The sequence below is a fragment of the Talpa occidentalis genome, unplaced genomic scaffold (assembly GCF_014898055.3).
Source record: "Talpa occidentalis isolate TD23 unplaced genomic scaffold, MPIMG_talOcc4v2.1 talOcc4.17, whole genome shotgun sequence".
Lineage (NCBI taxonomy): Eukaryota > Metazoa > Chordata > Mammalia > Eulipotyphla > Talpidae > Talpa > Talpa occidentalis.
In genome coordinates this window covers 23,113,843-23,139,638 of record NW_023601754.1, presented here as the reverse complement: position 1 = coordinate 23,139,638, position 25,796 = coordinate 23,113,843, and the positions used below count along the sequence as shown (strand labels likewise).

The window sequence follows — 25,796 nt, the reverse complement described above, 5'->3', positions numbered from 1 at the left end:
ATTAAAAACCCTTTCCTAGCTCCCTGCATCAGCCTGGAAAATTTCCCTTTCAGTGCTGCCCCCCTTGTGATGTAGCATAAGTCTAGTAAAACCTTGTCTGGATGCCATTGGGATTGCTTTCTTGTTCAATTGCCTTTAAGGAGTCAGAGCCTCTGAGAGCGACCCTAAGGTCTGTAACATAACCACAATTATAACTACAAAGCTGGTCCAGTATGACCAGCTTAGATTCTTTACTGTAACATTAAGAATAAAGAATTACTCTTAATTACTTAACATTATTTAGCTTAGATTCAATTTTTTTAAAAAGATTTATTTATTGATGCAAGAACTGGGGTACAGGCCAGAGGTGTGGGGGGTGAGAGGATTCACCATAGACAGAGCAGGACGCAGAACAGGCAGACTGACTGAAATACACTGCTGAGGGGAGCAGTGGGCAAGGCAGGAGAGGTCTGCTGTGCCATGTGGGTAGCTCCCTGGCGGGGGATCAAATTCGTGCTGCAGTGGCTGCAGTAAGCTTCGTAGGTGGCGTCTTAACCTCTTATGCCACCAGGGAGGCCCTACTTAGCTTCTTTACTGTAAAATAAACACATTACTCAAAAAAATTCTTGTAAATGATTATAGTGATACTAGTAAGCATTTTATGTATTATTTTCTTTAATCTTCATAATAACTCTTACTGTGTTGTTATCCTATATTATTACTCCAACTTAACAGAAGAAGAAAGAGGTATGAAATGTCAAGTAACTTGTCCATGACTGCTAATAAGAGGCAGAGCCAGAACACAATCCAGGAAGTCTGGCTTCAGAGATTATATATTCTTAGCCACTGCCCTTTGCACAGTGCTTAGCACATACAAATTTAATAAACAGTACTTACTGTTAAGATGATGAACACTCAAAGGTGTCAAATATTGATATAACAATGTCAAAGAAAGCTACTTTTACGTAAGCCAAGAGTCACTGCTCCAAAACAGCAGGGAAACTACAGTCATTTAGTTTCTTCAGTAGAGCAGGAGTGAGGTGTAATTCCAAAAAGGGCAGAAATGGTTCTGATTAAAATGGACATTGTAACAATCATTAATAAGGTTTACCTGCAATATCTGCTTATATATCTTTCATTGAAATATGTACCTTTGGGTGGCCTCCCTGGTGGCTAAAGGGGTTAAGATGCAGAACTATGAAGCTATCAACAGCCACTGCAGCACGAGTTCACTCCCCAGCCAGGGAGCCGACCCACATGGCACAGCAGACCTCTCCTGTCTTGCCCGCTGCTCCCCTTAACAGTATATTTCAGTATATCCACCTGTTCTACTCCCCACTCTGTCTCTGGTGAATCCTCTCACCCTCCCCGCACCTCTGGCCTGTACCCTAGTTCTTGTATGCATAAATAAATAAATCTAAAAAAAAAGAGAGAAATATGTACCTTTGGGAAATTCACCTTCGAGATCCTTTTATAACTGGTATTTTTTTAAATAAACATTGTTAATAACCATGGGTAGTTAAAAAGTATTTAAAAATTTCAGAAATATGCAAACTAATTTGAAATATTTTTTGAAAAAAGTAGTCATGATAATTTTGAAATTTCAGTCAGTAAAGTATTTCAGAAGTTTTATGTCATTTTGGCTACATAATCAATATAGTCAATTAGCACTTTTCACCAGAAGATAAACATCTTCATTCCCTTCATAAAGTTGTTATAATTTCCACTGAGGGATAGTCATCATTTATTTACGTCAGCTATGAAAGCAGTCGAATATGTAATCTTTACAAATGCCCACCAGGCCCTCAGGGTCTCAGGTCACCTTTTGCCCCTAAGATACTGCAATTTACTTAATAGCCATCTGTCCATCCATCCACCCACCCACCCACCCACCCACTAACCCACCCATTCATCCATGTAGTTGGCCCAAATATTTTTTTCATATGTATTAGGTCTTCAAATGCTATTCTTGGTTCAAAATTTTTAAAAACTTTGGAATTTCCTATTGATAAGAATAACAACAGCATGTTTGGGCATCATATTCAGTATCCAGTAGTCGTTCCTGAAAATGCTTAAAAGTCTCAAGTTAAATAGGTGTCTTATTCCTAACATGACCTTAAACATCACAACTATAATGGGGCTGAAGTTGATAAAGGTGATTTTGGCAAGCAGCTAAAGATGGGGCAGGTTGCTCTGAAGAGGTGATTGGAACTTTCAGCTAAGTCCCCTGATTTCCCGGGGTTGAATCATTACCGATGGATGAGCTAATCCATCATGCTTAAAGATCCAGAAGGATAGTGTTCAAGTTGAGAACCAGAACACCTCCATGTGCAATCATGTCAGGTCCCAAACTTCTTTGGAACCTTGCCCCATGTATTTCTTCATCTGACTGTTTAGTATCCTGTAGTATCCTTTGTAACAAATCAGTAATATAATGGGTGGACAGGTTTCCTGAGTTCTCTGAGCCATTTTAGAAAATTAACTGAGTCAAGGACGGTGTTGCCAGAACTTGTGATTTATAAAGAGTTGGTCAGAAGCACAGCTAACAATCTGGGCTTGTGAGAGGAGTCTGAAGTGAAGGGTGGTCTTATGAGACTGAGCCCTTTGCCTAATACTATCTGCCAGAAAATAATATTGGAATTAAGTTGAATTCTTAGATACCTTGCTGGTGTTCAGCAACCCTTTTTAGACCCCCCTCATAATATGAAAAACAAACAAACAACAAACAAAAAAAACCAATTCTTTTGGATCTTTTGAAATTCCTGAAACAGTGTTGCCTTTTTCTAGCTCTGGATGGATTCTTATTTTACTTGTAGACTGTTAATTTCTTACTAAAAGATTGAAATACATGAAACAAATAACTGATTTCTAATTCTCACAAGATACTTATTTTTAAGATTAAAATCTTTATTATCCATCTTTGTAAAGGGGAAATAGTCTCAAATTTTATGAGGTTGGTAAGTTCATAAGCAAGGTGAATGATGAATTATATGGCAGCTGTGATCTCTGCAATTATTTCATTGACTTTAATTAAAAATAAAAAAATTTACCTAATAAGAGTAAACTACTGATGTTTAATTCAAATATTCTCATGATTTGAATTAAACATCAGCAGTTTACTCTTATTATTATTACTCTTACTCTTATACATTTTTTTAAGTACTACTATAAAGTAGACAATATAATGGTTCAATATTACTATATATTGCTAAATAATCACCGCAGTAGGTCTAGTTAACATCCACTAACATACCATACACAATCCCTTTAAGTAACAAACAATAGAATATAATAATCAGCTTTGACTTGATTAACTTCCCACCAATTTTAAATCATACAATGGTATGAATACTGAAGACCAAGAAATTATATCCTTTACTTTCATCATTTTACAGACAAGAAAATTAAGGTTCAGAGAGGTTAAATTGTCCAGGTTACATAGAGATGAAGAACCAATATTTTATCCTAGTCTTATGTTCCTTTAACCATGCAGGTTCTAGTTAGGAATGGTTATCATTTATGAATGGCAAGAACCAGGTATTCATTTAATTAATTAGGAATAAGTTATTGTACAACCTCAGAATATTAATGCAAGATTTTTCAGCTACCATCTGCATTACAGCAGCAGTTTATCCAAAGGTATCAGAGTAATATAAGGGATTACACATCTATAAGGTGATTGAAAAATCATTTACTATCACATTATAAACACATTTCAGTTGTGTTCATAGCACTGCAAAAGAAACACAGAAGAGGAGAAAACAGACATCTAGTTATCTCAATTTTCATAAACAGAAAATGTCCCAGTCCCATACACAGGAGAAGTATGTTGGGGGAGAGGGGAAGAGAACAGGTAACTTCTTTATGTGTTGAGGTTCCCTAGTATCCACTATCATATTTAATTTTGATCAAAGCTGTGAAGAAAATAACAGAAAGTAATAGTCTTATTTTACAGTCAAGGACTCCGATACTTGGTGAATTAATCACCCAGGCAAAAAGCCAGTGAAGTGGAAGGTAAACCAGTGATTCAAATATATCTGTTTATTATCCAAGGCTGTATCTTTCCTTTACTGAAACTGACAAGTAGTTCTGAAGTGTTCAAGCAGAATTGAAGCTATAGCAAACAGCTGGGGAGTGCTGCTTCTTTTCTGGATTTAAAGGGATGGCCAGTATGGAGAACGCATCCTTAAATATGATTTTTCATCTTATACTGAATTGGTCAGATAAAAGAAAAAAGAACATTTGCTCTACAATTTTTTCACTTAGCAAAATCTATTACTGTATTAACCACAATATTAAATGGTCAAGTAACTTTCATAAGTTCATACATGGAGAGGAGCTGGGATTCATACCAAGAACTCTCTTTTAAGGACCATAGAAAAATTGCTTTATTACCTACACACAGTTTCCTAATTTATAAAAGAGCATAGTGGACAAGAAACCTCCTATTGTCTTAAGGGATTGCCCCACTTTACTTCTTGAACAGGAAAGTTAATGTATCCTTCATCTTTGACTGGTATTTACTAAGCAATATTAAAATGAAAACACATAAACCTGAACTGAGATTCAAAAGTCAATGAATTGTGATATCCACACCTGGATGGCTTCACTGTAGATTAAACAGATCTTATTAATTTAGAAAAACACAATAACATTCAAGACATACATTCACATTGCCATATTGACTCACCAGTAGATAGTGTAAATGATAGTGTTAGTTGATGAAAAAGCTTTCAATTGTATTCTAGTCCATGAAGTTAATCACTGATTTTGCTAAGTCCTCTAATATTTCTCCCATTCAAAGATATTCTCTTTAGCCTCCCTGGTGGCACAAGGGGTTAAGGCACAACACTATGAATTTATTTGCAGCCACTGCAGCACAAGTTTGATACCCGGCCAGGGAGGTGACACAGATGGAGCAGCAGACCTCTCCTGTCTTGTCTGCTGCTCCCTTCAGCAGTGTATTTCAGTCAATCCACCTGTTCTGTTCCCCACTCTCTCTCTGGTGAATCCTCTCACCTCCTGCACCATTGGCCTGTACCCCAGTTCTTGTATGCATAAATAAATCTTTAAAACAAACAAACAAACAAAAAACCCCAAAGATATTCTGTTTAACACAGGAGTATACTTTTTCTTAGTTTCTTGATAAATTATGGCCATTTCCCTACATGATGATTTATAGTTACAGAAAACCTTTTGTCCTATATTATTAAATACTCAAACTTAGGTTCCATGAATCTTAAAAAAAAACTAGAGTGCAATAATTTCAAAATTTTTTTTTGGTCAATGACTCATTTCCAGAAGCCCTGTTTCTAGGCAAATTATACATCTTTATGTGGGTAAAGAACTGTCAGATGGATTATAATGCTGACATTTGGGTCTATAATTTTTGACAACAAAGAAATTACTACAGTTTTCTTCTTACTTATCCTGCAGTTATAGAAAACAATCAAAATAAGCATAATCTCTGAAATGGGTTTAATTTTATGAAATGAAGTATGTCATAAGTGTATGATACTTTCCATGTAAAGAAAAATTATGATTAGAAAATATTCCAAATAATACAATGTTTTTTGTTGAGAAAAATAAATATTGATAATACTTAACACTCAATAATTTACTTAAAATTAGTAGCTTACCCATGGAAACTACCTAAGTACCCCCAGATAAGTGGATCAGGAGACTGTGCTATAAATACACATAATGGAATACTACTTAGCTATGAAAAAGGTGTTTGTCATTTGTGACAACATGGGTATAACTGGAAAGGATTACTGTAAGTGACATAAGTCAGAAAGAGAAAGACAAATGCCAGATAGTATCACTTATATGTGGAAAACAGAGAAACAAAGGATGGGATAAAGCCAAACCAATCATAAACCCTAGAATCTGAGTGTAGAACTGAAGCTACCAGAAGGGGAAGGATGGGGGGGTCAGAAAACAATGGAGAGGGAGCACAATGGAATAGGGAAGGAAGACTGTGAATGTTCTGGTGGGGGGTGTGGTATGGTAACAACCAACCCCTATAACTTTTAATCACAAACAACGCTGTAAACCACTATCAGATGAATAAAATAAAAAAAATAAAATTAGCAGTTTGAAATGAATCATAGTTCTAAATAATAAAAGATAAAAGTAGAAAACTTACAGAAGGAAACAGATCTTTCTGCCCTTGAGTTAGGCAAAGGTTTCTTAGATATGACACTAAAAGAAAAAACTGATAAAGTGGACCTCAGAAAAGTTTAAAACTTTTGTTCTTCAAAAGACTATAAGGGAAATAAAAAGATAAATCATAAACTGGGATAAAGATTTATAAATGATATATATGATATCAGATTTGTATGTGATGAAGTCCTACAACATATAAAGATCTAGTAATTTCACTCACAGTTATAAATGAGAGAAAGTGAAACTGTGTCTAAATAAAGTATTTTAAGCAAATGTTTAAAGCAATATTATTCATAATAGCTCCAGACCAGAAGCACAATAAAATGTTCATTAAAGGGTGACAGTAAATGTTGCAAACTCAAACAATGGACTACTACTCAGTGATAAAATGAAAATGTTACTAGCACATAATATAAATGAATTTCACAAACATGATGTTAGCTGAAAGAAGTCAAAAATGTTGTACAGGGCCTCCCCATTGGCACAGCGGTTGAGCACTGGGTTGCGAAGCTGCCCACAGCCTCAACAACGCCGGTTCAATCCCCGGCTGCTCCCCGGCCACCAGAGGAGGGTCCCACATGGTGCGCAGACCTCTCCTGCGGCCCGCTGCTCCCCTCAGCAGTGTACTTTGGTCCTTCTGCCTGCTCTGCTCCTCACTCTGGCTCTGGTGAATTCTCTCACCCTCCCGCGCTTCTGACTGTACCCAGTGCGTGCATAAATAAATAAATAAATAAATAAATAAATAAATCTTTAAAAAAATGTTGTATAATTGCACTTGTATAAAATTTCTAAAACAGGCAAAAGTATAGACATAAAGCTGATCAAGTGATGTCAGCAAATCACTAAAATGAGAAGTGAAAGTGGGTGTATTACTACTGCCTTTAGAGCAATAAAAGCAGTATAAGAAAACAATATGGACATTTCCAACTAACCAACTATCCTTGATAAAATGGAAAAAATCCTAGAAAAATACAAATTACTAAAAAAAGAAAAATACAAATTACTTAAACTGTTATAAGAAGCATTAGAAACTGTCAACAGACCTATAACAAGACATTGAATCATTACAAAACCTTCCGGACTAAGGAAAGTCTAAATATGCAACTTCTTCATTGAATTCTACTAATACTTAAAGAAGAATTATACCAAATTCTCAAACTTTCCAAAAAATAAAAGAAGGAATACTTTCTCACTCATTCTATGAAGATAGCATTGCTCTCTAATATCAAAGTCAGATAAAGACATCAAAGGAAAATTACAGACCAATATGCCTTATGGTTACTTATGTAAAATTCCTCAATAAAATACTACCAAAAATAGCAGCATATTAAAATGATTATACACCATGACTAAGTGGAATTTACCCCAGTATTGCAAGGGTGACTCATCATAAGAAAATCAATTTAGGCAGATCTCCTCCCTGCTTGCCTGTGACTATGCAGGTGTCACTTTTTCTTTCTCCTTTTCCTAATAAATCTGTCCTTTTAAAATGTAAGTCAATTAAAGTAATACATTACAGTAAAAGAATGAAGGATAAATAACCCTATTACCATCTCATGTAACCGAAAAGAGGCATTTAAAAAAAATCTAACACTCTTTTTTGATAAAATCTCTAACAAAACTAGGAAAATTAGGGAACTTTCTCAACAAGACAAAAGATACTTGCTAAGTTTGAACTGTTAACTGTTTAACAATTTTAGATTTGTGGCTATTTCCTTTGGTTTATTTTTGCTGTTATTTCTACATAACACTAGCTTACCATGTAGCAACTGCACTGTGCAGTATTATAATAAGGCCTGGGAAAATTTTTAGATATGTGACCAAGCCTTCTGTAGTTTATAACAAAAAGTAGTGTAATAAAATGGGTGACTATTGTGAGTATCAAAATAAGAAATTATGGTGTATTACTGTTGGTTCACTTTGAGTTAAAGAATATATATCACAGCAAAAAAAAAATGTATTTAAGAAAAGTCCATACTAACAAAATAGTGATGAAATACTGAAGATATTTTCTGAGTTCAGCAGTGAGGCAATGATGTCCACTTTCACCAATACTATCCAAAATTGTTCTGGAAGTTCTAGCCAGAGCAATTATATAAGAAAAGAAATAAATTATGACACCCAAATTAGAAAAGGAGAAATAAAACTACATCTAATTGCAGATGATATAATCCCAAAAGACAAAATGTAGAAGACCCACAAGAATGTATCTATCACTATATGTAGTAGATGTAATAATAAATGAATTTAGTGGCGTTAAATGGTACAAGTTAAACACAGAAAATTTGGTTGTGCTTCTATACATTAGTGACGTATAATGAAAACTTTAAAAGTAATAATCCTTTCAATGTGTCACCAAAAGCAAAAGCAACAAAGGCAAAAATAATTGGGAATATATTAAGAATCTTCTGTAGAGCAAAGGAAATCATCAATAAAATAAAAAGTCAACCTATAGAATGAGATAAAATATTTGCAAATCATATTCAAATTCAGGGATTAATATGCAAAACATATAAAAGATTTCATACAACTCAACTGAAAAAAAAAATCTAAAAATGGTCAGAGACATTTAATAGACAATTTTACAAAGAAAACACAAATGGTCAACAATTACATCAAAAGGTACTCAACATAACCAATTAACAGGGAAAAGCAAATCTAAACCACTATGAGATATCACATCACACCTGGCAGAATAAGTATCAAAAAGACAAGAAGAAAGTGTTGGCAAGGATGTGGAGAAAGGGAAACTTTATGCACTGATGGTAGGAATGTATCTTGGTAAGGCCACTAAACATAATAGAATAGTATGGAAATTCCCCCAAAATTAAAACTAGGACTGCACATGACCTAATGCTCCCACTTCTAGTTATTTATCTAAAGAAAATGAAACATTAACTTGAAAAGATAAATGCTCCTCCAATGTTCAGCGCAGTTATTATTTACAAGAGCTGACACATGGAAACAACTATCCACTAATGGATGAATAGCAAAGGAAAATTTGGTATATATAATAACATGTATTTCTTTTTATGTTTTTTTAAATCAGATATACTAGTAACAGTGAATATATATAGTAATATATACATAATGAAATAATATTCAGCAACAAGAAAGAAGGACATCTTAGTATTTGTGTCAATATGGATGCACTTGAGGGCATTATGTAAAGTGAAAATAATCATACAGAGAAAGGACAACTATTGTATGATCTCATTGATCTGTGGAATCTGATATTTTTAAGTCAGTGATATAGGAATAGATTGGAGATCGTCAGAGGGTGTGGGTATAATGGGTGAAGGTGATCAACAGGTATAAACTTCCCAGTTATAGTAAGTTTTGGGAATTTAATGTTCAGCATGGTGTCTAGAGCTAACAATATTTTATTATATATTTGAATGTTGCTAAGAGTATAATTTTACAAGCTCTCATCACACAAGAATTATTTTGTAACTGAGGATGTTAACGAAATGTGTTATCATTTTGCAATACACACACACACACACACATATATACAGACACACACACATCACATCAGTACGTTGTATACCTAAAAGGAATAGAATGTTGTATGCCAATTAAAATAAAAAATTAAAAAATTCACAATATGCCACTAGCATAACAGAAACATACACCAGAAGAATAGAATAGAGAGTTCAAAAATAAACATATCTAAACAATTGACAAGGGTGCCAAGTCTGGTTGCTGGGAAAGTCTCATCTATTCGATAGATGTTACTGACTTTCCACCTGCAAAAAAATCAAGTGGAGGCTGATTAACACCAAATACAAAAATTAACTCAAAATGGATCAGCCTAAATATGAGGTAATACTACAAAACTATAACATTAAGGAAAATCTTTATATGAGTTTGGATTTGGTAATGGAGTCTTAATAAAAACAGAAGAAAAAAGATAAATCAGACTTTCTGAAAATTAAAACCTGTACATCAAAGGACATTATATAAAAGTAAAAAGACAACCTAAGAATGGGAGAAAATATCTGCAGATCATATATATTTAAATTTATATCTTTAAAAATAAATATAAAGGGTTTGATACCCAGAATATATCTCCAACAATTCAACACAAAAAAAATCAAACAATTTAAAACTGAGAAAAAAGCTTGAAATAGTCATTTTTCTAAAGATACAAACGGCCAATAAGCACAGGAAAATTTGCTCAACATCATTAGTCATCAGAGGAGTGCAAATGAAAACTAAAATGACATACCATTTCCCACTTACTAGAAAGGCAATAGTAATAATATAAATGTTAGCAATGATGTGGAGAAATTGAAATCTTAGTACATTACTGGTAGAAATGCAAAATGGTACAGCTGCTGTGTAAAACAGTTTTTGGTTCCTGATAAAGTTAAGCGGTTGACTGATGACACAGCAATACCACTTCTAGGTACATACTTAAAAGAATTGAAAGCAGGAACTGAAAGAGATACTTAAATGTCGATGTTCATTTCAGCATTATTCACAATAGCTAAAAGGTGAAAACAGACTCTAGTTCATTATTAACAGAGGAATGGATAATGAGTGGATAATCAAAAAGGGAATATTTTGATACCTGTTACAACCTAGGTAGACCCTGAAAACATTATGCGAAGTGAAACACACTAGACACAAAAGGACAAATATTGCATGATTCCACTTTTATGAGACTTCACATAGGCAAATTCATTGAGACAGCAGGTAGGCTTGAGATTATCAAAGGTTGGGGGAAGGGAGGAATTTATATAGAGTTTCTTTTTGGGGTGATTAAAAAGTTATGCAAGTAGAAAGTGGAGATGGTTGCACAACAGTGTAATTTATGCTACTGAATTGTACATTACAAATTACTAAATGGCAAATTTTTGTGATGAACATTTTAACCACAATTTAAAAAATAGTAGGTTAGTAGTTGTCTGGGTTTGGGAATTATGAGTGGAGACTGACTATTTTTGGACATAAGGGAGTGTTCTGGGGTCAATCAAAATATTCCCAAATTGGGATTATGGTCAAGGTTGCATGAGTCATCAGTTTGCTAAAACTCATTGAACTCTTCAGTTATAATGGGAGACTTCCATGGCATGCAAATTATACCTCAAAAATTGTTAAATATTTGAAAGTATAAGAGAAATAGGAATTAGTTGGATAAATACAGGAGGAAGGGTATTCAAGGCAAAGAGAATCCCATCTACAAAGTCCTGGAAGGGAAACAGAGAAAGAGGTATGATATATTTGGGGAATTGTAAAGTCATGGTGTAGATATGTACAGAGAGAAATCAGATCTAAAAAGCCGTGGTATGTACTGCAGTGAAGACTGCATCGCTTCACTGGACATAGAGGGTTATTTAAGGATTTTAGTATTTCAATTTTTTTTTGTGTGCAGAAGTAGCACTACAGAGAGGAGAACAGTTTGAAGAGGTACAAGAATAGATTACCGAAGTCAGTAATCTTTCAGTAAGATAAGATAGAGATGAGTTAAAGAATTATCCTTGGGAAAGGATAGCTTTAAGTCAACTAAAGGAGATAAGATTCCATGGGATGTGATGGTTTGAGCAGTTAAGAGGAAGAAAAGTTTAGGTGTTCAGAGAACAGCAAGGGGGAAAGAGAAAGACTAAGGAAATTTTTTTTAAAGATTTATTTATTTATGCATACAAGAACTGGGGTATAGGCCAGAGGTGTGGGGGGTGAGGAAATTCACCAGAGACAGAGCAGGGAACAGAAAAGGCAGATCGACTGAAACGCACTGCTGAGGGTAGCAGCAGGGGAGTCAGGAGAGGTCTGCTGCACCATATGGGTTGCTCCCTGGCCAGGGATCGAACCGGTGCTGCAGTGGCTGCAGTGAGCTTCACAGGTTGTGTCTTAACCCCTTGTGCCACCAGGAAGGTCCCAGAAATACTTTTGCACTAGAAACTCCTTTCCTCTCTTCTATGATTTGAAACAAATTTTGAATAAAGAGGACATAAAACTATGTTCTAAAATATCCTATTACTATTATTATTGCACCTACATTTATTCAACAGGTACAATGTGCAAGACATTAATTCTCCTAAAATATAACTATTTTATATTTATCACAAACCAAGCTACAATCCCATATTACACATAAGGAATAGCTGGTTAGAGATCTTGAATAACTTACCCAGAACTGAAATTTAAATTTAGATCTATGTGAAGCTAAAGTCCATGACAAATATTTAAAGACAAAATATACTCAGTGTTATAGGTGAGTTGTAACAGGCTTAACAGATACGTGATGGGGGCCTCCCTGGTGGCACAGGGGTTAAGTCCAACCTATGAAGCTCACTGCAGCCATGGCAGCACCAGTTCTATCCCCGGCCAGGAAGCTACCCACATGGTGCAGCAGACCTCTCCTGACTTGTCCGCTGCTCCTCTCAGCAGTGTATTTTGGTCAATCTGCCTGTTCTGTTCCCCACTCTGTCTCTGGTGAATCCTCTCACCCCCCACAACTCTGGCCTGTACCCCAGTTCTTGTATGTATAAATAAATCTTTAAAAAAATAATGTATACATCATATTTACTCTATAAACCCTCAACCACTTTTAATAACTTGACTTTTTAAAAAAAGTGTCATTTATGATTTACTGAATTCCTATTTTCTGCTGCCTTCAATTGTCATCATAAAATATGCCATTGTTTTAAAACTGGCAGCTTATTTTGAAACAATTATAATAAATATGAGAATAGGAAACTCAATTGACATCCTTAATACAAGTAGATACAAATAAATCTTTCAAATGAAGACAATAAAATCCGAGTAGAAAAATAAATCATTTCTATAATATGAAGCATAAACTTCTTAATTTAAAACTATGAACTAGGAGAAGATAGTGATTTTTTTTTTAGTGGAAGTTTAAGAAAGGATATGTTTGAATAAATTTAGAGATATTCTGGTCTCTAATGATGTGCCACAATTTAGAAGAGTTTCAAAAACTAACCATAAAATAATAATATATGGCTGCAAAGCTAAACAACTGAAGTAGAGGAAAAATCAAAACCAAAGGGTGATCAAGGTTTGTTTCTAGAGAATTACCTCCCACACATATTTGGAAACCTAACAGTGGAATGACTAGACATTAATAATAACTGGACATTTATTATACTTGACAAAGAGGTACTCTGAAAAACTATCTTAATAAAGAGATATTAATGTATCTATGAATTTTGGACCATAAATATTAATGCTTAATTTTGATTTTTTCTGGAAGCCATAAGCATTGCATATGTTAGAGTTGAGATACATAGTCATATTTTTGAGATGGATAATGACTTGGGTAAATGGTCAAATAGAATAAAAGCTCTACAAATAATAAGGGGAAAAATCTGAGAATGTGCCGGGAGCAGAAGGAAAAGACTCACCACCAACATATATGGTTCTAAACAACGGAAACAGTGAATACCAGGTCACTGTTGGTGACCATCAACAAGGAGGGTCATAATTTTTTAAGAACTAATGCAGAAGAAGGGCTATGTAATGTTTAAGAACACAGCTTGCGAGGAAGAAACAAGGATCATTTTCTGGCTCTGCTATTTCCTAGCTATGTGTCCTTGGGCATGTCTTAAACACATTGAACCCTGATCACACATCTATATGATAAGGATAAGTAATATTGCTCACCTTAGAGAGGTTTGGGAGGATTAAATTTAGACTATCTTTGGTAAAAGAGTTGTTGCTAAACAATAAGCACCACCAACATTATGAAAAAGAAACATTTGGAGTATCTAAAATTCTTAGATTTTAAAATGTCACTGATTAACAAAACCTTGAAACATTCCTATGGAGTAAAATAAGAATACATGAGTTAAATGGAGTAATACCATGACAGCCTGGGGCAACTTAAGTACACATTATGTTCATTTGCTTCTATGTTTAACGGGGAATAAAAATGAACTGATTTGCGATTGTGGGACAGAGTAGGAAAACAGGATTGCTTTGTGATTGCTTTGGAAGGGAATGGATTTCTGGATAAGGGATCAGTAGGAAAAAGGTACTTTCATCCATCCATCTATTATCTATCCACAATCCACCCATCCATCTCAGCACTCAATTATTTAATGGGTAAAGGCTAAGCACTGGTGAGTTGTTTACATACCTACTTCCAGGAAGTATCTTGATTTTTGCTTACCAATGGATAGGGCATTGACACAAAATGAAAATACAGTTTTCCATCTGAAGAAGATGGGATTGAAATGGAAACCTAAATTGTTTGAAAATGGAGCTGGATATTAAGGAGAGGGGCGAAAGTGGAATCCTAAACTAATTCTCAGGCTTCCATGCTGCTCTGACTGATAGTAGAGAATTGCCATTGGGTGTAACCTACCAGGAGGGAATGAATAAATTTCACTGTCTTCATTTTTTCCCAGGTTGTACATATCCCAAGGTTTAAGAATAGGTAAGATCTTGCAATTATTACTTTCATAATACTGGGCAAACAAATAATACATAGAGAAATGCATAGCAACGTTCACAATGCAGTTTTATGGGTTGCTCCACTTGTCATAGATGCATTCTATTAATTAAGACATACTTACAGAAGGATCCCAATTAAGTTGTGAGTTATAATAGATAGAATATTAAAAAAAAACCTGATAGATTACATAATAGCAATGTAATAATATAAAACAAATATATTCTACAGAATCTTTAAGTATTATAAATTTGCTATTATTCAAAGTGCTAATTATACATTCATAATATTACGTACATTAAAAGATTAAAGGAACAGTGTTGTTTTGAGAATACGGTATATCACAGGTATAGCTTTACTACAACTCTCTTATGTAGGAAGGCAAGAATCTATCCCATATAAATCTGTACATAAAACTTTTGGGATTTAGGGTCCTAGATTTTCCTTATATTTGTGTACTTTAAAGAAATGAAAACAGCCTGGTCTGTTTAAATACTGAATATGTATAAAATCAAGAGTCTGAAGTAGCAATTTTATAATTTGTATATAAATTACCATTTCTACTCAAAAAGTATTCAAAATATTTATTGGAATCCCATCTGGCATCCATGACTCAACAAGATAGATGCCTCACAGTCCTTTCTAGAAAGTAGAAACTCAGGAACTAATTACTTTTGCTATGGCAACTACTGCACTGCAGTCACCACAGTGACATGGAATGGAAAGGAAATAATAATGAACCGGACTTACATTAGAAGAATAAGAATCTGCAATTGCTTATGTGCCACATGGCAATGTGTGCACACACAATATTTCATTTTATCAGAAATATGTAATAGTATTGTTTTTCTTTGGTAGAACAGGGGCAGGGTGGATAAGAGAGATAAGGATTCTGTTTAGGGGGACAACTGTTTAAATCAGTTGTCTTTATATTCAAATCAGCTGCCTAAATTTGCAAGAGGACATTAAGAAGTTTTGTAAATAAAGTGTTCTGTTTAAATATGAAATAATGTGAATAATATAGATAATATATGTTGTCAGAATTCAGGCATTTGAAAAACAGAAATATAAAGAACAAAATTACAATTTATAAGGTCCCAGGATGCATCCTACTAAAATCAGTACCCATGTATTTTTGAGATTCAGAACAATTTTTAGCTTAATCACTTAACTTTAATAAATGAGTAAAAGTAATATTAGATCAGTCTTCATCATGTGAATAATATACCAATGTTTTCATGTAGGATATGGCTGAAGATACTTAAGACATCCTAAATTTGGGCTTAATTCTAAAATATTAATTAGTTAAGTCAATTAGAATATTTTTAATTTAAGTAAACTGTTCATTCAAAGTTATTCATGGACTATTTACAATGTGACTGGCACTTCCACAATGCAGAAGTCAAAAAACCACACCAATCGAGCATATTCTAGTAAGAGTACATAAATAAAATGCACAGTATGTCTGATGGTTAGCAATGATTTTTTTTTAAAGATTTATTTATTTATTTGTATAAGAGCTGGGGCACAGGCCAGAGATGCGGGGGTGAGAGTATTCACCAGAGATAGAGTGGGGAGCAGAACAGGCAGACGGACTGAAATACACTGCTGAGGGGAGCAGCGGGCGAGACAGGAGAGGTCTGCTGCGCCATGTGGGTTGCTCCCCGGCTGGCCGGGGAATCAAACTCGTGCTGCAGAGGCTGTGGATTGCTTTAAAGTGCGGTGCTTAACCCCTTGCGCCACCAGGGAGGCCCTGATGGTTATCAATGTTATGGAGAAAAATAAAGAGAGAAAGGGGTAAGGAACATTGGGAGGAGGAGATGCAACTTCAAATAGTGTTCAGAGAAGGAATCAGGGGAAGAATAACTAATCGTTATACTAAAATATGCCAAGCAACCAGAGCAGAGTAGTTCAAATAGTTGGCACTTAAAAAAAATTATATTTTGAAGAGATTGATCAACACCTTATGCATCTTTCGGTATGAAACAGGAAGAAAAGTGAAAGAAAGAACAGATTAAAATATTTAATTGAACCAGTAAGTCTGCACCATAAAATTGAAAGGGGATCTAAGTGTATTTTAAACTCCTTGAATCAGTACTGACATGTAACCGTGCATAGTTCATATACTGAAGCATTCCATATTTGTATTTACTTAATGAATTATGACTGGCAATGATGGAGCACTAGTGGTACATTTACAAGAGAATATTGGAAATCTCAAACATTTTTCTGTGTTAAAGATGATTCCCAGTCAGAATTTAGATCCCTGTTCAGTGAAAAAATAAATAAGGTTACTTAACAAAAGAGTAGCCAATTTTTTATAAGAATAAAAGAACAAACAAAAGTTCCCTACTAAATTTCTGAATGAAAGGCAGACTTAAGTGACTCATGTAATGAGATTAATCCCAGACAGCATAATACCTAGAACTTTCCCTCTTTAAAATACACACTGGGCCTCCCTGGTGGCGGAGGTGATTGAGCGCAGCACTGTGAAGTTGACCACAGACTCTGTAGTGCGAGTTCGATCCCGGCTAGCCAGGGAGATACCCACATGGCACGGCAGATCTCTCCTGTCTCGCCTGCCACTCCCCTCAGCAGTGTATTTCAGTCAGTCTGCCTGTTCTGTTTCCCACTCTGTCTCTGGTGAATCTGTTCACCCTCCTGCACATCTGGCCTTTACCCTGGTTCTTGTACTCATGTGTCACTCGGAAATTTGGATATATTCTGATCAACGGATCATTAGAAAATTTCATTGCTGTGCAAACATTCTAGAGTATGCTTACACAAACCAAGATGTTGTAGCTTAATATGCAGTTAGGCTATATGACATAGCATATTGTTCCTAGGTTACACACCTGCACATCAAGTTACTGTTGAACACTGTGCGCAAGGGTAACACAATGTAATTTGTATATCGAAACATATCTAGACAAAAAAAAAGGTGTAGTAAAAATACTGTATAAATGATAAAAATGTACACATGTATAGTGCACTTGATTAATGGAACTTCCTGGATTGAAAGTTAATCTGAGTGATGAAGTGGTAAGGAACAAGAGGCCTGGGACATTAAGGTACACTACCATAGACTTTAAAAACACTATATACTTTTATAAAGTATTCTTTCTTTCTTCAATAATAAATTAACCTTAATTTAATTTAATGGTTTACTTAATAATTTTAAAAAATGCTTGACTTTTGTAATGGGTTGTAGCGCTTCGATAAAATGCTTACTGTACCGGTGCATGTAAAATAAATCTTTAAAAAAAAAAAAAAAAAAATGCTTGACTTTTGTAATAACATTAGCTTAAAAACAAATGGTGGAGGGGATGAGTTTGCAAACACCAGCTCTCCCCTACAATAAATGCTGAAAGAATCAGTCCTATCTAAATTAAAGAGGTAGAGATCCACAAAAATTAAATAAGGAAATAAAGTGGTATCTGAAAACTTAAGACAAAATGGCAGTGGCAAATCCCCATATGTCAATAATCACCCTAAATGTTGATGGAACTGAACTCTCCTATCAAAAGGCACATGGTGGCCAGTTGGAAGAGAAATAAAAAACAAAATGCAATGTTCTTTGTCTTCAAGATACCCATCTAAGCTCAAAGATAAATACGGTCTCAAAGTCAATGGTGGGAAAACTCCTCCAAGCAAATGGGACCCCCCAAAAGGCAGGGCTAGCCATATTGATATCAGATAAAATAGACTTCCAGATAAAAATTGTTAACAAAAGAAAGGGATGGACATTATATAATAATTAAGGGACAATTAAATGAGTATATAATACTCACCAACATATATGTACCAAAGAAGTATCAAAATATAGAAAAGAATTAAAAAACCTAAAAACAGACAATTGGCATAAAGCAATAGTCAATAGGGCACTTCAACCATCTTCTGACATCAATGTGAGATCACCAGACAGAAAATCAATAAAGAAACAATAGACTTTAAATGAGGCATTGGACTAGACGGGTGTACTAATATTTATTTACTTATTTTCTTTTTTGTGTGTAGAACTAGGGTACAGGTCAGAGGTGTGTGGGGTGGGAGTGAGAGGATTCACCAGAGACAGAGTGGGGAGCAGAGCAGGTAGATTTTACTAAAATACACAGCTGAGGTGAGCAGCGGGAGAGAGGCACATGTTGAAAGATATGTTATTATTCTTCAAATAGTACTTCTCTATTTTGCTGGCATAGCAATTCAGGAGAACATCTTCAAAGAAGAGCTGGGTTATCCAAGACTTCTTACTAGTCCTATAGTACACTGGCAGTTTGTGCTTATTGATATACTTCAAGGTCTTGGGCTTCTCACTGTGCCAGGTCACAAAGGGTTTTAATTTGTAGCCTATAACATTGCCCTCCAGCCCCAAACAAGACTGTTAGCCTGCCCTTAAAAGTCCGGAAATCTGGCACTAACTTGGCCTCCTATGGATGAAAATGTTTTCGGGTGTATTTCTAGAATAAGGAGATTTCATCCACGTTGAAAGTTTGCTCGGGAAAGTAATTTTCTCCATAACCAGAATTTTCAAAATTTTTTCAGTTGCCTTTGCATCAGCACTCACAAACTCATGTTTGCATTACATTGCAAATAAAATTTTCTTGAATTGGTTAAACCACCCAGTGCCAACAGTAAGCTGAACACTGTAGCAGGGGTCCAGCCTTCTTTCCATTTTTTTTTTTTTTTTTTTTGCTTTGGTCATGATTATCATTGTGCTGACAGGGATATGTTCTGTGTTTCTTCTTTAATTCAGGTCAGTAGAAGTTTCCCCATATAAGTTTCCCCATTTTGTTAGTCTCACTGCTTTCAAGGAGACAGATCCTTCAACATCCATCACTTTGTTCTTATTCTGTAAGACTGCAGCCATGGTGGAATGGGACATGCCTGACTGATGAGCAATAACCATTACAGATTTTCCACTTTTATAGTCCTTAATCACTTTCAATTTAATTTCTAGGTCAATCCCTCATCATGTCTTCTTACTGACAACATTAGCAGTGGGTTTTGTATGGGTAGGGGCTATGATGAACAAAACAACACAAAGTTAAATCAATCACAAGGAAAAATTATGCTGTCAACAGATGCAGTAAACACAAGATGTATGAAGCTCCTGCTGGTATAAATGATGTCACTAGGCAACAGGAATACTGGAATCCATTGGGACATATATGACGCATATGCAGTCCCTTTGCTGACCAAAACGTCATTATGTGACGCATGACTATAATCATCATCTATCTATTTAAGGCATTTGATCTAAAAAATTGCTTTGAAAAGAGAATATAAACATTCTATTATCCATTAGCACAAAGGCTGAATATATAATTTAAATTTCCATATGTGGCTCATTTGCTTCACTTTTATTTCCAGATCAAACACTAACAAGAAATGATTTTATTATATCAGATTATTGTCAGATACAGCTAATTTTAGAATAAGAGGAAGTATAACCACTATGTTATTTCAAAATAAGCATTTCTGTTCCACCTAGGCTAATTTGGAATTAAAATTTGAATTTAGACTTCATAAAAGAGCTTGACCATGAGGTTTCCCTCCCTTTCTTTTACTTTATTTATTTGGTTATTTATTTATTTTTTATATTTAAAGAGCATGTTTATTAGGGAAAGGGATAGAAGAGTAAAAGGCACTTGCACAGACACAAGCAGGAAGGAAGAGCTGCCCCCAAACGGACAGGTTTGCTGAGAGAGGCCTGCATGGTCGCAGGCGGGAGGCCTTGAGGAGAGCTGCCTCCGCTGAGGGAGGCTGGTGAAGAGAAGCCCCTGCATGGGACAGGTCACGGGCAGGCAGGAAGGCTGCCCTCAGGAGAGAGTTGGTGAAAAGAAGCACCTGCATAGGCACAGGTGGGCAGAAGGACTGCTGCCTCTTTCACTTTATAAACATCATTGATTATCTACTATGCTAGGTAATGGGGATACTTAACTGAGTAAGATTTCATCTCAATCATCAATGATACCATTTTTAAGGGGGTTATTTTTTTCAATGTGTTGTTAATTTTCATGAATGGCAAATTTTATAAGATTGTTTAGGAGAAATAGGCCTCCCCCCGGTGGCACAGCAGTTGAGTGCTGGGCTGTGAAGCTGCCCGCAGCCTCTGCAGCGCCGGTTCTATCCCTGGCCGCTGGTGAGGGTCCCACATGACGCACAGACCTCTCCTGCCACCCACTGTTCCCCTCAGCAGAGTATTTCTGTCAGTCTGCCTGTTCTGTTCCCCGCTCTGGCTCTGGTGAATCCTCTCACCCTCCAGCGCTTCTGACTGTACCCAGTGCTTGTATAAATAAATAAATAAATCTTAAAAAAAAAAAGATTGTTTAGGAGAACTGACTGACAATTCACTGTTATCCAACATGTTGGTATTCTTGCTTTTCTTAAAGAATAAGATGTGATACCTTATGATGATCTGATACCTAAGAGTCAGCATCAGATTTGGAGATACAAACTTATGTATTACAAGATTTAAAATATGATTCAATCTCTAAAAATTGCTGATGTCCCATAAGGTTTCTTTTGTCCCTTCAGTTTTGTAGCTTTTCATTGATTTCTATTATATCTGTCATTACATACAAAATTAATATGTTTTCTCTAAGTCTGGTTGCATGTAATTTTTTTAAAGATTTATTTATCCATGCATACAAGAATTGGGGTACAGGCCAGAGGTGCGGGTGGGTGAGAGGATTCACGAGACAAAGCAGGGAACAGAACAGGCAGACTGACTAAGATACACTGCTGAGGGGCGCAGCAGGCAAGACAGTAGAGGTCTGCTGCACCATGTGGGTAGCTCCCTGGCAGGCTAGGGATTGAACCCATGCTGCAGAGGCTGCAGACAGCTTCACAGTGCAGTGTTTAACCCCTTGTGCCACCAGGGAGGCCTGCATGTAATTCTCTTGATTAAAAAAAAAAAGTACATTATTTTTCTTGTCCTTTTGTTCTATGTAACCTAATAAAGAGAAAACTTTTATCTGTAGAAATTGTGGAATTTGATATTCTGAGCCTATCTAGAAAAAGCCAACTCTAACATATAGTTTTAAAGGGTGATATAGTATGGTAACATACAAAACACATCTTCTAGAAGTTGACTAACTGTTAGAGAGAAATTTATTGGTTATGCATCTGCCAACCATGAGGTCAAGGCTCAGCATCTCATCTGACACCAGTAACATCCACTATATATTAGCTGATTCCTATGGCCTAGGAGCTCTGTAAGCAGTACCTTTTTGGCCACTGCTAAACTATAAACTCAAAGGCCTTTTCTTGCCCATCCTCTTGTATAATATTTTAACATCTGCTAATAGTTTGTCACCAGCTTTTGTCACTCCTTGTCTTTCTTCCTATCTACTCTAGTTACACACTCTTCCTTGGAGAGCCCACTGAGGTCTTGACCTCTCAACTCCTAGAGGACTTTCATAGTTACTCTGGCTTTATTCCTGAACTTTTGTCTTAAATGTTCTGGCTTTGTTATCTTACTAGCATAATTAATGGATGATTCTGAAGTATCTTAAGATCCAAACCAGTTTTCTCTGCATAGTAAATATTTCCATGAAGGATGGTAGTAGAGGATAAATGATTCTTTTAGTTATTCAGGAGCATTTTTTTGTTTTTTTACTCTGTCTAATAAGATAGTAATCACTAAATTTACTGATTCTTTCTTTGTTATATTTCTCACACCTCTCTCCAATTATTGATGTAGCTAGTTCAGGTTTTTACCACCTCATGTCCTGACCTCATGTCTTCTGACTGGTTTCCATTCCTAGAAAGTCCAATACTTTAAATCTGTTTAAATTTGCCTCCTTTTAATGCAAAAGTCTCAGATTCCAGTAACCTTCACCTAAATTTCCTAATTTATTTCCCTAATTTTCCCCTAAATTTTTGTTCCATACTGAGTGAGCATATCCCACCACACTAGATTTTGTTCAACTTTATTTTGTGAAGTTAATTTTTAAAAATATTAACAAGGAGCTGTTCAATATTGCTCTATTACTTCCCACTACATTCACAGGAATCCAGTGTATTCACAGCCCATTTTTATGTTTTTACATTTTAATGAAACTGTCTATTCAAACCAAACTGGCCTATTCACTAGTCACTAACCATATCCTGCTTTCTTACCTGCATATTTTTATCCAAACTTTTGAGTTGTTTCAAAGTTCATTCCAAATTGCCACTTCTTCAATGAAGCTTTCTAGCCTCTCTTTTAAAGACTTTGACTGCACCTTGTCTATGGCATTTCTATTTAACAAGGAAACACAGTCTGGTTTCTCTTACATTGTGACAATTACATATTTCTTATTCTTGTATTTTTTTTACATATTTGTTTTTGTCTTCCCAATATGACTGTAAATTTCTAAAAAGCAAGGGCCTTACCTTAAAAATCTCTGCTTTCTTACATGGTATTTAGTCCCATGTTTTAAGCACAAAAGAGGTCTAAGTGTTGCATTTTATTTGTAGGAGTTAAAGACCACGTGAAAGTACATGACATTTAATGAAGTTGTTTATGCAACTCAAGAGGACAGAATCAATTATATATGGACTAAGAAGTACTGAGACCAAAAAAACCCAACAATGCTTAAAAACTACTTTGGTTTCTTTCTTGTCATTGTTGACTATTACTCTTGCATAATTTACTTTTTTTCATTATTAAATATGTCAAACTACTCTAACTACAAAACAGAAATTTGGAAAAGAGGGAATAACCTATTGTCCTATTTTAACACAACCAATGTTATCATTTTGACTTATTTCTTTCTAGCTTGCTTTATTTTTGGATGAACATACTGTACATCATATAGTTCTGTTCTCTTAACAAAAATCTTCATAATCTTCATTTTTATTGGCTGTATACCATTCCATGAAGTTTTATTTAGCTGGTTTTGGGGGAAGTTTTCTATATCTTATAAAGGAAATAAATACATTATAAGCAATTTGAATAATTACTTCCACTCTTTATTTGCTATTGGTTCCTGATTTGTTTAATTTATAGCCTATAGTTTCCCCCCTTTTTATATAACAGTATAGACAAAGCTTAAAGTAAATTTTTTTGGTATCTATTAAAAATACTTTATGTTAGTAGTTAAAAACTTAATCATAGCTGTAAAAAATGTTTTTTATTCCTAGACAACTTAAGTAAACTAGAAGTCATTTAAACTTTCCTCTTTGGTACAAAAGTCTCCCTGTGATCTACGTCATTTATTCAAACATGCACTTTTTTTTAAAGCAAATGAATGGCAAATCTCTGATACTATATTGACTTCTTGGCTATCACTCACTTCCCTTGATTTGGCACAAAGAGAATGGGAGAGTTGAGAATGCAGGGCAGAATGCAATTATTGGATCTATTCAAATGTAAAGGAAAGACATTATATTGTATAGATTAGTATTCAAAAACTTATTCAAAGGCCTCCCCTGGTGGCTCAGCAGTTGAGCACTGGGTTGCTAAGCTGCCAGCAGCCTCTGCAGTGCTGCTTTGATCCCCAGCTGCCTTCGAGGATCCCATATGGCGTGACAGACCTCTCATGCTGTGCCCGCTGCTCCCCTCAGTAGTGTATTACGTCAGTCTGCCTGTTCTGTTACCTGCTCTGGCTCTGGTGAATTCTCTCACCCTCCCGCACACCTGACTGTACCCAGTGCTTGTATAAATAAATAAATAAAAAATCTTTTTTTAAAAAAAAAAACTTATTCAATGATATCTGCTTTATGGATTCATAGTAGTCTTGTTTTTTGATAGCATCAAACTAAAAATACATGAAATTTTATTTAAAGTTTACAACTACACAAAAAGTTTACTGATATACAAATTAAATTTATTAAATGGAGGGCAAAAATAAAGTTTTGTTTTTTAATTCACTATTTTCTACATTTTACATATTAAAAATACTGACATTTTAATATTTACATCTGTGGTTAGCAACAATAAAAAAAAGTTTTACATAAGTTTACTGAGAATTTTGTTAGGTATTTTTATTATATAAATCAATAAAATTTTATTAAAAAAACCAAAGTAGTATTCCATGTAGTAAAACTAAAATGCAATCCAAAAATAGAGAATCATGTTGAAATTTGCATCAGATAATACTACCTGTTTTGGGATTCACTTCTGTGATACTGAAGAATTGATTTAGTTAGCTGAGTGAAGAGCAGCTAAAGCAACAATATTAGCTAAGTCCGATAAAAAGACTTGATCTATACAATAATTTTATGTGCCAGACGTTGTGCATTAATCATGCTGTGGTATTCCCAATAGCTTTGCAAACTGGATATGAATGTCACCCTTATTTTATAATAAGTAAATGGAGGTTTCTGGATGTAGTATCATGTTATTTGTATTTTGAGGACAGGCTAAGGTGTTTTGTGGAAGAATAAAAAAAAATCTGGATGAGAGTAGGCTATGAACTCTTAAATGCTAGTCATCCTTTTAAACATAACACTGATAAATGATGAAAAAGAGTTAAATATTTGGAAGTTTCTAACCAACATGAACTTGATTTAATGTGTCAATCTAACAAAAATTCATATGTCTTCATGTGGCAAACTCAAAAGATGTTACTCTTCTTTGGCATTAAGATGTAAATAAAAATGGTTTTTAATTGTCAAGGTTTTGTCCCATAAGCTAGATAAACATGAAGAACTCATAGTAATTACTACTTGGTATTCTCTAGAACAGCCTCAGTATCAGTAGACTTTGTTTTGTATTTTACTTCTGCAAACAGAAGTCCTTTAAGTTTAAACTATAACTGGAACATGTTGTAAATTTCTCCTAATTATATTATGGAATTGACCACATGTTATGTAGAACACCAAAAATCGTTAGAAATCTGTAATACTGGACCTCCCTGGTGGCACAGCAGGTTGAGTGCTGCGCTGTGAAGCTGTCCGCAGCCTCTGCAGCGCGGGTTTGATTCCCGGCGGCCAGGAAGAAACCCACATGGCATAGTGGACCTCTCCTGCCTTGCCCACTTCTCCCCTCAGCAGTGTCTTTGGTCTGTCTGCCTGTTCTGCTCCCCGGTCTCTCTGGTGAATTCTCTTACCTTCCATGCATCTGACCTGTATCCCCATTCTTGTATAAATAAATAAATCTTTAAAAAAAAAAAAGAATGTTTAAAAAAATCTATAATACTTATGAAGACTTTAACATTATTTTCTGATATGGAGGATTTATATAACTAGTCAGAGAAAGGAGGAGAATTTGGAAGAATTTCAAAGGGGGAGAAAAGCA

The 25,796-nt window shown here is 35.1% G+C and overlaps 1 protein-coding gene across 1 annotated transcript in view; it reads right to left on the bottom strand.

The window, feature by feature from the left end:
• The window catches only part of ITFG1 (integrin alpha FG-GAP repeat containing 1), a 199,685-nt gene that overhangs the window by 90,319 nt on the left and 83,570 nt on the right, over nt 1–25,796 (bottom strand).